The sequence below is a fragment of the Piliocolobus tephrosceles genome, chromosome 1 (genome assembly GCF_002776525.5).
Source record: "Piliocolobus tephrosceles isolate RC106 chromosome 1, ASM277652v3, whole genome shotgun sequence".
Classification (NCBI taxonomy): Eukaryota; Metazoa; Chordata; class Mammalia; order Primates; family Cercopithecidae; genus Piliocolobus; species Piliocolobus tephrosceles.
The window spans coordinates 109,859,315-109,870,189 of record NC_045434.1 but is presented as its reverse complement, the minus strand read 5'-3'; positions in this window follow the sequence as shown (position 1 = coordinate 109,870,189).

The window sequence follows — 10,875 nt, the reverse complement described above, 5'->3', positions numbered from 1 at the left end:
TGTAGGGTGTCTCCCTAGCCCGTGGGCCAGCCAGGCTCCTTTTCTCAGGAGACGACACCTACCATTGGAATCGCAGTGGTGGCCCCCAGCTGCTGTGCTTCTACACATACCCACTCCGATGGCTTGGCTGATTGACTGGGATAGACATCAGACTCAAGAGGGCCAATAAGATCATCACACCTCAGCATTTGCAGCTGGTAACAAGGAATTGCCTGTCATCCCTCACGTGGGTGGGTCTGTAATATGTAAGCTCAGGAGCTGTAGCAAGGGACTGGGGAAGGAAAAGTTGTCCTAGATGTAGAGCTGAGCTACAGAGAAAAGCCAGGATGTGAGATGAGAGAGAACATGTACTGATAGATGGCCTTATTCTTCTTCTTCTTCTTCTTCCTCTTCTTCTTCTTCTTCTTCCTCTTCCTCTTCCTCTTCTTCTTCCTCTTCCTATTCTTCTTCTTGTCTCACTCTGTCAGCAGGCTGCAGTGCACTGGCATGATCTCAGCTCACTACAACCTCTGCCTCCCAGGTTCAAGTGATTCTCTTGCCTCAGCCTTCCAAGTATCGGGGATTACAGGCACGTGCCAACATGCCCAGCTAATTTTTGTATGCTAACTGTATACAAAAATACTAATTGTAGTTTTAGTAGAGACGGGGTCTCACCGTGTTGGTCAGGCTGGTCTCAAACTCCTGACCTCAAGTGATCCACCCACCTCAGCTTCCCAAAGTGCTGGGACTATAGGTGTGAAACACCTTGCCTGGCCAGATAGATGGCTTTCCAGCTCTTGATTATGGTTCCTTCCTGAGGCCCAGATGCACTTTTACCTATGGATTTTGTGAAATATCCCTATAACTACATAATAAATTCCTCTTTGTTGCTTAAGCTAACTAAAGTTTGTTTCTTTTACATGCAAATGAAAGAAATCTCGATAAAGTAATGAGAATATAAAGGTTCATTTCTTTTTTCCGGCATTCTTACTATGTGTCAAACTGTTCTAAGGGTTTTACATGTATTTTCTTCTTTAGTTTTCCTAGCAACTTTATGAGGTGGATAACGTTAACTCCAGGAAACTGAAGTAGAGACGAATTCTTTAACCTGCCCCAAATCACACAGCTAGTTATTTGCAGAGCCAGACACATAGCCAGGTGGGCTGGCCCCAGAGCTCACAGTCTTATCTACTATGTTTTACTTGCCTCCCTTGACACACACCACATTGTTCTCATGGGAGATGACAGCACTGGTGGCAGTGATGAGGCACACACCACTCTCTGGGCAACATCATTCATTCGTAAACTCACACCAGTTATTGATTATTATGTGTCAGGTGATATTCTAGGTTCTGAAGACATAGTGGTAAAGAAGACATACTCCGCTCTCATGGGAATTGTATTTTGCTGGCGGAAGTGTTAGATGATAAATAAGCAAATGAACAAATGAGAAAAGTAAAACAGTGATAGAAAGTGACCAAAAGAGGAGACTACTTGAGTTTGAGCAATCCCAGAAGGCTTCTCTGAGGAAGTCCTATATAAGATGGCCTTGACAGTCAAAAAGAGTTGTCTGGAAAAAGTGTGTTTTGGGCAGAGGGACCAAGTACAAAGTCCTTGAGGTAGAAATGAACATAGAGTGTTAGATACAAGAAGCCCAGTATGGCCATGAGGTGGTGGGTACAGGGAAGAAATAGGCAGGGGTCAGATCATGCAAGGGCTTGAAACATGGTTAGAAGTTTGTGTTTTATTGTAAGTGGGCTGCAAAACTATTGGAAAGTGATAGCAGGGATGGGGGGTGGTGACAGGATCTAAATTCAACATTGATGAGATGAGGCTGGAATAGGATTAAAGAATATAGGAAAATGGCACTCATGGTGATGGTAGCCAATGGATTGACTGAGCACTTGTGTGACATACCTTGAAGATTGAAGACATAGAAGTGGGGGACTTGTGTCTTCAATGAGCAGAGGAAGGCAAGAGACAGTAAAAGTTGGTATCACTAGTAAAGTCATTATATTTCCAGTCGAAGAATGATGACATCTGGAGTAAAATAGAGCATAGAAATTTTGGGGATGGCTTTTGAAAGGAGTTGCCTATTTAGGTCACTACTAAGGTAAATAGCACTAAGTGGGGACATGGGGATGTGGGGCTCTGGAGTTAATGAAAAAAAAAGACATGACATCAGCTGTTGGCTTTGAGGAAGAGCGTCTTTGAACAACATGGTGTCCAGTGGCTAAATCAAAGTGGTTTCCAAAACTAGCACCTTTTTCAATGCCACTATTTTCCCACAAAGATTAATTCTGCCACCATTTCTAGAACATAGAAATTACTGCAGCCAGAAAAAGTAGCATCTCCTCCATTTTTCTTCCTATTTTTACGTATTAATTGGTCATTCAAATGCATGTTGACTGTGCACCTACTGTGTGCAAAAAGAGGGTGAGCATGAGCTAGCTCCCCTGACCACTCTGACCTCAGCTCCAACAATTCTCACTCACTCCATTCCAACTATGTCATCTTCTTGCTGTTTCTCAAGTATTCCAGGCATGTCTTGCCTCAGGGCCTTCATACAAGCTAGAACACACTTTCCATAGATTTCCATTTGACTCTTTCCCTCACTTTCTTCAGGCTTTTCCTGGAAGTCACCTTCGCAGTGAGGTCTTTCCTAGTCACTCAACCTAATTTTGAAACCCCCTTTCTCCACCTCTCCCTGCTGTGCTTCTTTTGCCCTTTCTTGACACTCTTCACTACCTGACCTACCATTCATTTAGTGTATTTACCTTTTTTATTGTCCACCTCCCTCACTAGAATTAATCACCATGAGGAAAGGCATTTCTGTTCACTGCAACATTCTCACTGCCTAGAACAAGGCCTGGCATATTATAAGAGAATAAATACTTGGTGAATTAATAAATGAATTAGGTAAAGGAAGTGAGACAGGAATAACAAGCTGACCCCTCATGTCAGGTGGTGTGTGGTCTATGGCACACTTCTCTCAGCAGACACAAAGGATTGGGTACACCTGCAGTTTCATGCAGGTCAGTCCTGGGTGCCTACCACTTAGAGGAGGATGAATTCTCTCTTCTTGTTACCTGCCTGCATTTTCCTATCCCCAGGCATAGAAGATAACATGTTATGCCCTGACTATGCTAAGAGGAATAAAAAGATGATGAAAAGATTAATGACAATAAAGAAGTAGCAGCAACCTGTTTGAATACAATGTAAGGGACCAGAATATGCCACCTGAAAATAAGTATTATTTTGATTTGAAGGCAACCGAAAAGAGTCACATACAAGAGAACCTCTCTGCCTTCCCACTATATGCTAAAAAAACAGGACATGCATTTTTAAAAGTCTCTTCTCCATTCTCTACCAGGAAGGACCAATGGTGGTGAGCTGTAGATGACTTGCATCCCAATCATTGCTGTGCGGTGTCCTGACCATATTTGGTGTCTCCTGATGCCTTGAGTACTGACTTATTAAACGTTTAGCTGTACAGAAAAAAAACAAAACAAAACAAAACAAAAACAAGCTGAATGTTTCAAACATTGGGCAATGTACTTTATATAGGTTATGTCCTATTTAGTGAGTATTGTCCCAGGTTTCAGAGTGAGGAAATCGAGACCTTGTGAGGATAAGCAACTTGCCAAGGATCACAAAGCTGGTAATTAATGGACCTCATTCTCAAAAATTAGGCCTTTCTGGCTCTCTTTAAACCAAAATGCTGCCTTGCACAAATCAATGTCACAATGACTTGAAGAGGAACTTCCAGAGTGGAGCTGTTGCTTAGCAGCCAGTCTTAGTTACACTCTTCATTTTCTTGGTTTAAGTCCCCATGTGAGAGTGGCAGCTCATGGAAATAATACATGAGAGGTCCAGGCCTACTGGAAGTTCCTCTGAGGACCTGTTCTTGCCCAGAACTACTGAGAAATCCAGAGGTTCCATGCTATCTTCTCTACCTGGGAACTTGAGAGGAACCAAAACCACATCATGGATCAGACAGCCATACATCTGGAACTTTGGTAATGGTTATCATGTTCTTGGACTCTAGTAGATGTATGAAAACTCATCTTTTCAGCATTGGAGTCTAACTGGAAAGAAGGAGAATATTCACAAGGTCTCTGATTACACAAGGTCTCTGATTACACAAGGTCTCTGATTCTGGATGGAGGCAGAAAGAGTGTTCCACTCACCAAATCATGTGCTTCAGCAAGGGCCAGCTCCCATCTTAATAAACCTGCACTGGTTTTTTCATTTGCACAAAGATACCCTTGGAGCTAGCTGCAGCCCTGGGCATGGAGGTGGTAAAGAGGAAATGCCTTAATATTTGCTAAATACCAAATATAGGTTAGTCCCTCACTGTATAAGATTTGTCCTTGTGTTAGCTCTGAAATTCTTATGGCATCCTTAGGAGGACAGAAATGATGCATGCCATTTTAGAGATAAACCAAGGCTTAGGAAGTTTAAGTAACTTCCACAAGGTCACATAGCTAGTCAATGACAGACTAATACTTACTGAAAGCCAGTGCTGAGAAATTTCAAAGCCTTTGTTCATTCCTCTACCACCAGATGGTAGATGGAGGTTTTAAGAAAGTTTGGAACATAGTATATAGAAAGCATATTTTCCTCCTCTCTTTCTCTCTTCTCCAGAATAGAGATCTCTATTCTCTTGGACAGGGATTCTCAATCCTGCTTTGAGTGGTGCATTATTTTATAACACTCTATTTATTATCCTATAATTAGCATTAATTCATGAATAACATAACCTACTACATATAATTTCACAAACAACTCGGTATAATGCCCTAACTATAAAGTAAAGGAGAAAAAATAATTTATAACAAAATAATATGGATTTCAGTATATAAATATTTAGATGTAACTATTTTAGAGACAGTGAAGTAGTCAGATTCTTGCACCATAGGTTGTATAATGAATTAGTCTAAAATTAAGAGAAGATCAAAAGTCCTTTCATACAAGCAGTTTAGGAAAATAAAAGAATAGAGTTATAAGTGGACACCAGAACAAAAATCAGTATTAGGAGAATTAATAACACTCCAGATTTACCAATTTCTCATAGCAGACAAAGGTAAATAGCTTTGGTTGAAATAGGAATAATACCTAGACAAATTACAAGCCATTGAAATGAAAAAAAGAAGAGAGTATAAATACGCTATTTTTTTACTGATGCATTATATTTTACCTATTTATGGGGTACATGTGATATTGTTACATGTGTAGAATGTGTAATGACCAAGGGTACTTGAGGTGCCCAACACTTTGAGTATTTATCACTTCTATGTATTAGGAACAATTCAAGTCCTCTCTTCCAGTTACTTTGAAATACACAATTTGCTATCAATAACCATAGTCACTCTGCTGTTGAATGACAGAACTTATACCTTTTATCTAAGTGTATGTTTGTACCTGTTAACTTATCTCTCTTCATCCCCCACCGCCCACTCACCCTTTCCAGCCTCTAGTATCTATCATTCTATTCTCTATTCTCTACCTTTATGAGATCAACTTTTTTAGCTCCTACCTATAAGTGACATTGTCTTTCTGTGTCTGGGTTATTTCACTTAACATAATGACCTCGGGTTCCATCCATGTTGTTACAAGTGACATGATTTCACTATTTTTTATAACCAAATAGTATTTCATTGGGTATATATACTACATTTTCGCTATCCATTCATCTGTTTATTTAATATCTTTGTGAATACTGCTGCAATAAACACACAAATGCAGGTATCCCTCTGATATACTGCTAGATCATATGGCAGCTAGCAGTATTCATTGTCTGGAATTCTATTTTTATTGTGCTGTGGTTTAAGAGTGTGTTTGGTTTTACATTTGTTGAGGATTGTTTTATGTCCATTATGTGGTCGATTTTAGAGTATGTGCCAGGTGGCAATGAAAAGCATGTATATTCTGTTGTTTTTAGATAGAGAGTTCTGTAAAGGACTATCAGATCCGTTAGGTCCAATGTTGAGTTTAGGTCCTGAATATCTTTGTTAATTTTCTGCCTCAGTGATCTGTCTAATACTCTCAGGGGAGTGTTGAAATCTGTCAATATTATTGTGTGGGAGTCTATGTCTTTTTGCAGGTCGCTAAGAACTTACTTTGTGAATCTATGTGCTTCTGTGTTGGGTGCATATATATCTAGGAAAGTTAGGCCTTCTTGTTGAATTAAACCCTTTACCATTATGTAATGCCCTTCTTTGTCTTTTTTTAAATCTTTGTTAGTTTGAAATCTGTTTTGCTGGAAATTAGGAGGCAACTCCTCCTTTTTTCTGTTTTCCATTTACTTGATGGATTTTCCTATATCCCTTTATTTTCAGCCTATGAGTGTCATTACTTATAAGATAGGTCTCTTGAAGAAAACACACCATTAGGCTTTGCTTTTTTATCCAACTTGCCACTCTGTGCCTTTTAAGTGGGGCATTAAGCCCATTTACATTCAAGGTTAGTATTAATATGTGTGGATTTGATCCTATCATTGTGCTGTTAGCTGGTTATTAGGTTGGCTTGTTTGTTTAGTTGCTTTACAATTACACTGGTCTGTGTGCTTAAGTGTGTTTTTGTGTTAGCTAGTAGTGGTCTTTCTTTTCTATATTTAGTGCTCCTCTCAGGATCTCTTGTAAGGCAGGCCTGGTAATGAATTCCTTCAACATTTACTTATCTAAAAAGGATCTTATTCCTCCTTCACTTAGGAAGCTTAGGTTGGCTGGATATGAAATTCTGGGTTAAAGATTATTTTTCTTTGAAAGTGTTGAATATGGGCCTCCAATCTCTTCTGGCTTGCAGGGTTTCAGTGGAGAGGTCCTCTGTTAGCCTCACGGGGTTCCCTTTGTAGGTGACCATGCCTTTCTCTCTAGCTGCTTGTAACATTCTTTCTTTCATTTGGACCTTGGAAAATCTAATGATTGCGTGTCTTGGGGATGATCTTCTTGTGTAAAATCTTGCAGGAGTTCTCTGTATTTCCTGAATTTGACTATTGGCCTCTCTAGCAAGGTTGGGGAACTTTTCATGGATGATATCTTGAAATATGTTTTCCAAGTTGTTTACTTTCTTCCCCTCCCTTTCTGGGATGCCAATGATTCATAAATTTGGTCTCTTTACATAATCCCATATATATATATATATGTAACTGTACATATAACTGTAGTGTAGATTGAGTACAATCACTAGACTTCTTTCCTGGATGTTTTCACCAGGCTGAGGCTTTGTGCAGGGCCTTTATTTGAAACTGACTTCTTGTTTCTGGTTTCAGAGGGAGGTTTGTTAGTGAGGTATTTTTGATGTTGAAGCTTTGGGGTGTGATCCAGCAGGTGGCACTTAGGCTTCTTGGTCAGTCGGTAGACTCTTGCTCGGTTGTGTGGCTCCCTATGTTTCCACACAGTTACAGCATTTTCTTTCTCAATGCTCTGAAATTGCAGAGTTCCTCTCCCACTTCAGTGCTGGCTGTAGATTGAGACTTGGCACACCTGAGCGGCCCACTGCAGCTCCAGGGTGATCTCAGTGCTTGTTTCTTCCCCACCATGGAGGCAGCAGAGGAAGAGATCTTAGTAGTGGTTGTGGCCAAGGGTTACTTGCTTGTCTCCTGGGGGCTCCACCCCAAAGAGATGTAGGTCGGCAATCACTCAGTGCAATCAGCCCAGGATAGAAGGTCTGTGCTGTGGGCCCAAGCCAGGGGTTCCTTGTCTGGTGAAGAGCAGTGGTGGGGACCCATGGGAGATGAACTGGCCTGTTCTCCTCCCCATCATTTCTGAAAAATATCTTTACTGGGAATCATATTCTTGACTGGCAGTTTTTTCTATTCACTTGGAAAACTCAAAGCACTTTGAAAATATCAACCCATTCTCTCTGCCCTTTAAGGTTTCTTATGAGAAATCTGCTACTAATCTAATAGTTGAATAGACATTCCTTTGTATGTGACTTGATACTTTTCTCTTGCTGCTTTCAAAATTCTTTCTTTGTCTTTTACTTTTGACAATTTGAATATAATGTGCCTCAGGACCTGTTTGGGTGGAATCAATTTAGCATTCTTTGAGCATCCTGAACCTGGATGTCTGTATTTCTCCCAAGACTCGGGAAATTTTTTGATATTATTTCATTTAAATATGTTTCCCTCATATTTTCTCCTCACTTCTTCTGCAATGCCCATAGTATGGACTTAATGATGTACATAAATCCTGTAATCTTTCTTCTTTCTTTCTAATTCTTTTTCTTCTTTTTTTTTTTAATCTGCCTGTGTTATTTCAAAGGACATGTCTTTTAAGTTCAGAAATTGTTTCTTCTGCTTAGTCTAGTCTGTTGTTGAATCTCTCAATTGTATATTTATTTCATTCATTGAATTATTCAGTTCTAGGATTTGTTTGGTTTTTTTTTTTTATGATATCTATCTCTTTGTTAAATTTCTTATTCAAATCATGAACTGTTTTCCTTATTTCATTGAATTGTCCATCTGCATTCTTTGTATATCACTAGGATTCCTTAATACTATTATTTTAAATTCTTTTTTTGGGAGGCCATTCCATATATTTCCTTGTGATTGGGGTGAAATTAGAGAATTTCTTTTTGGTGTTGGAGATGACAAGTTTTCTGCTTTGTCATGTTGATGTGTCCCTATGTTGATTTCTACACGTGTGATAGGAAAGTCTTCTCTTCAAACTTTATGCAGTAGGTTTCATAGAGATAGACTTATTTATATGAATGAGTCTTGGGATGTCAATTCAGGGAGGGTACATTGGCCTTGTTCTAGGTGGAGTAGTAGTATATTCTCCACATAGTGACCAGCTATAAACCACAATGGTGGCATTTGAGAGCTTCTCAGTGGCTTAGGCAAAGTGAATTGGTGGCAATGATGATTTGGTTTTGTCAGAGTGGGCTCACTGAGCTGTTTTTCAGGTCATGGCCATGTGTGTGCATAGGGTGGGTTGGCCAACTTGGAGTCTGGCTCCCTAGCATTGGAGCCACATGGCTGTTATTCTGACTAGTAGAATGGGCATGTGGTTACTTGGAGGTGTGCCTGCCAGGGCAATCTGTGGGGCTGCTGTGCAGTTGTTCGGCTGCTTGGTTGGACTGAGGATGTGTCTTCTGGGGACAACCTACACCAGTTTCTCAGGTCTGGGAACCAGCTATATAACTGCTTAGTTGCCCGAAGGTCATGTTTGTCATAGGTAGCCCATCAGGCTGTTTCTCAGGCCTGGATTGTGGTCATATGGCTTCTTGGCTGGCCTAGTTATGAGTCTGCAGTGGGTGGCCTATAAAGCTATTTCTCGCCGGGCGCGGTGGCTCAAGCCTGTAATCCCAGCACTTTGGGAGGCCGAGACGGGTGGATCACAAGGTCAGGAGATCGAGACCATCCTGGCTAACACGGTGAAACCCCGTCTCTACTAAAAATACAAAAAACTAGCCAGGCGAGGTGGCGGGTGCCTGTAGTCCCAGCTACTCCGGAGGCTGAGGCAGGAGAATGGCGTAAACCCGGAAGGCGGAGCTTGCAGTGAGCTGAGATCCGGCCACTGCACTCCAGCCTGGGCGACAGAGCAAGACTCCGTCTCAAAAAAAAAAAAAAAAAAAAAAAGCTATTTCTCCGGCTTGGGACACAGACCCACAGCTGCTTAGCTGAACTGGGGGCATTTCTGCAGACCGTAGACCACAGGGATGTTTCAGAGGCCCAAGACACAGGCACAGGACTGCTCAACTGGCCTAGGAGTGTCTTTGCTTGAGGTGATCTGTGGGGCTGCTTCTCAGGTCTGGCATGTAGGTTCAGGGTTTGCTTGGGTGGTCTGGAGGTATGCACAGGGCTTTTCTGAGACACAGACACAGGGCTGCTCAGCTGGACTGGAAGGGTGGCCTGTGGGACTGCTTCTCGGGCCTGAAACAATGGTGCACAGCTGCTTGGCTGATCTAGGGATGTTTCTGCAGGAGGTGACCCACAGGACAGTTTCGAGGCCCAGAACATGAGTAAACAGCTGCTCAGCTAGCCTGGGGGCTTGCCCTCCAGGGGCGGCATGTGAATCTGTTTCTCAGTCCTGGGGCATAGGTACCTGTTTGCTCCACCAGCCCAGAGGCATTTCTACCAATTGTCACCTTTGGAGCTGTTTCTCAGGCTCTAACTGTGGGCACAGGGGCACTGAACAAGTCAAGGGCTTGTCTGCAGTGAGTAGGCCATCTCAGGGCTATGTTTCAGGCCCTGGATGCAGGCCCATAGCCACTCCACTGGCCTGGGAGCATGTCAGCTGCTCAGAGGGTTGAGTCTCTCCTGTTTGGAGAAGGGTGCCCAGCAGTTTGGCTTGCCTGAAGGCAGATTCACCCTAGATGGAACTTTCAGGCTATTCCCCGGGCTAGAGGTGAAAGCAGTGGGAATTGGTTTCCCTACCGCGCAGGACCAGCATCATAGCCTATCCTAGCTCGGGCTCCACACTGCTGGGCTTGCAACATTCAACCACCAGTGGAGGCTTGTGGAATAAAGATGGAACTGCAGTGCTGGAGAGGTGCAGTGGCTATTGGCCCCCAGAGGAGGAAGCACTCCAAAAGTAACTCTGGTCTCAAGATGGTTCCATGCTGCAGCAGCTTTGCTCATAGAGGGGTGACTCTTGTGCTCCTAATCTGGGGCAAATCAGCTGTGTGTATTCCCAGCATATCTCCAAACTGGGCTCAGGGCTCATGAGGACTGTGGTATTCTCCTGTTGTAAGGACTGTAGGTGTTTGTGGTGACTGGTGGGAATCTACTTACCTTTTCCCCACAATGGGAAGTCCCTCCTGACTCCCAGCAGATTTGATTCAGGTGAGGAAGGAGAGGCTGCAGAGGCAGGGTGCCTCCATGCTGCCCTCCTGGACATCCCATGACCACAGATACATCTTTACTCACCCATTGTACTATAGCACTCT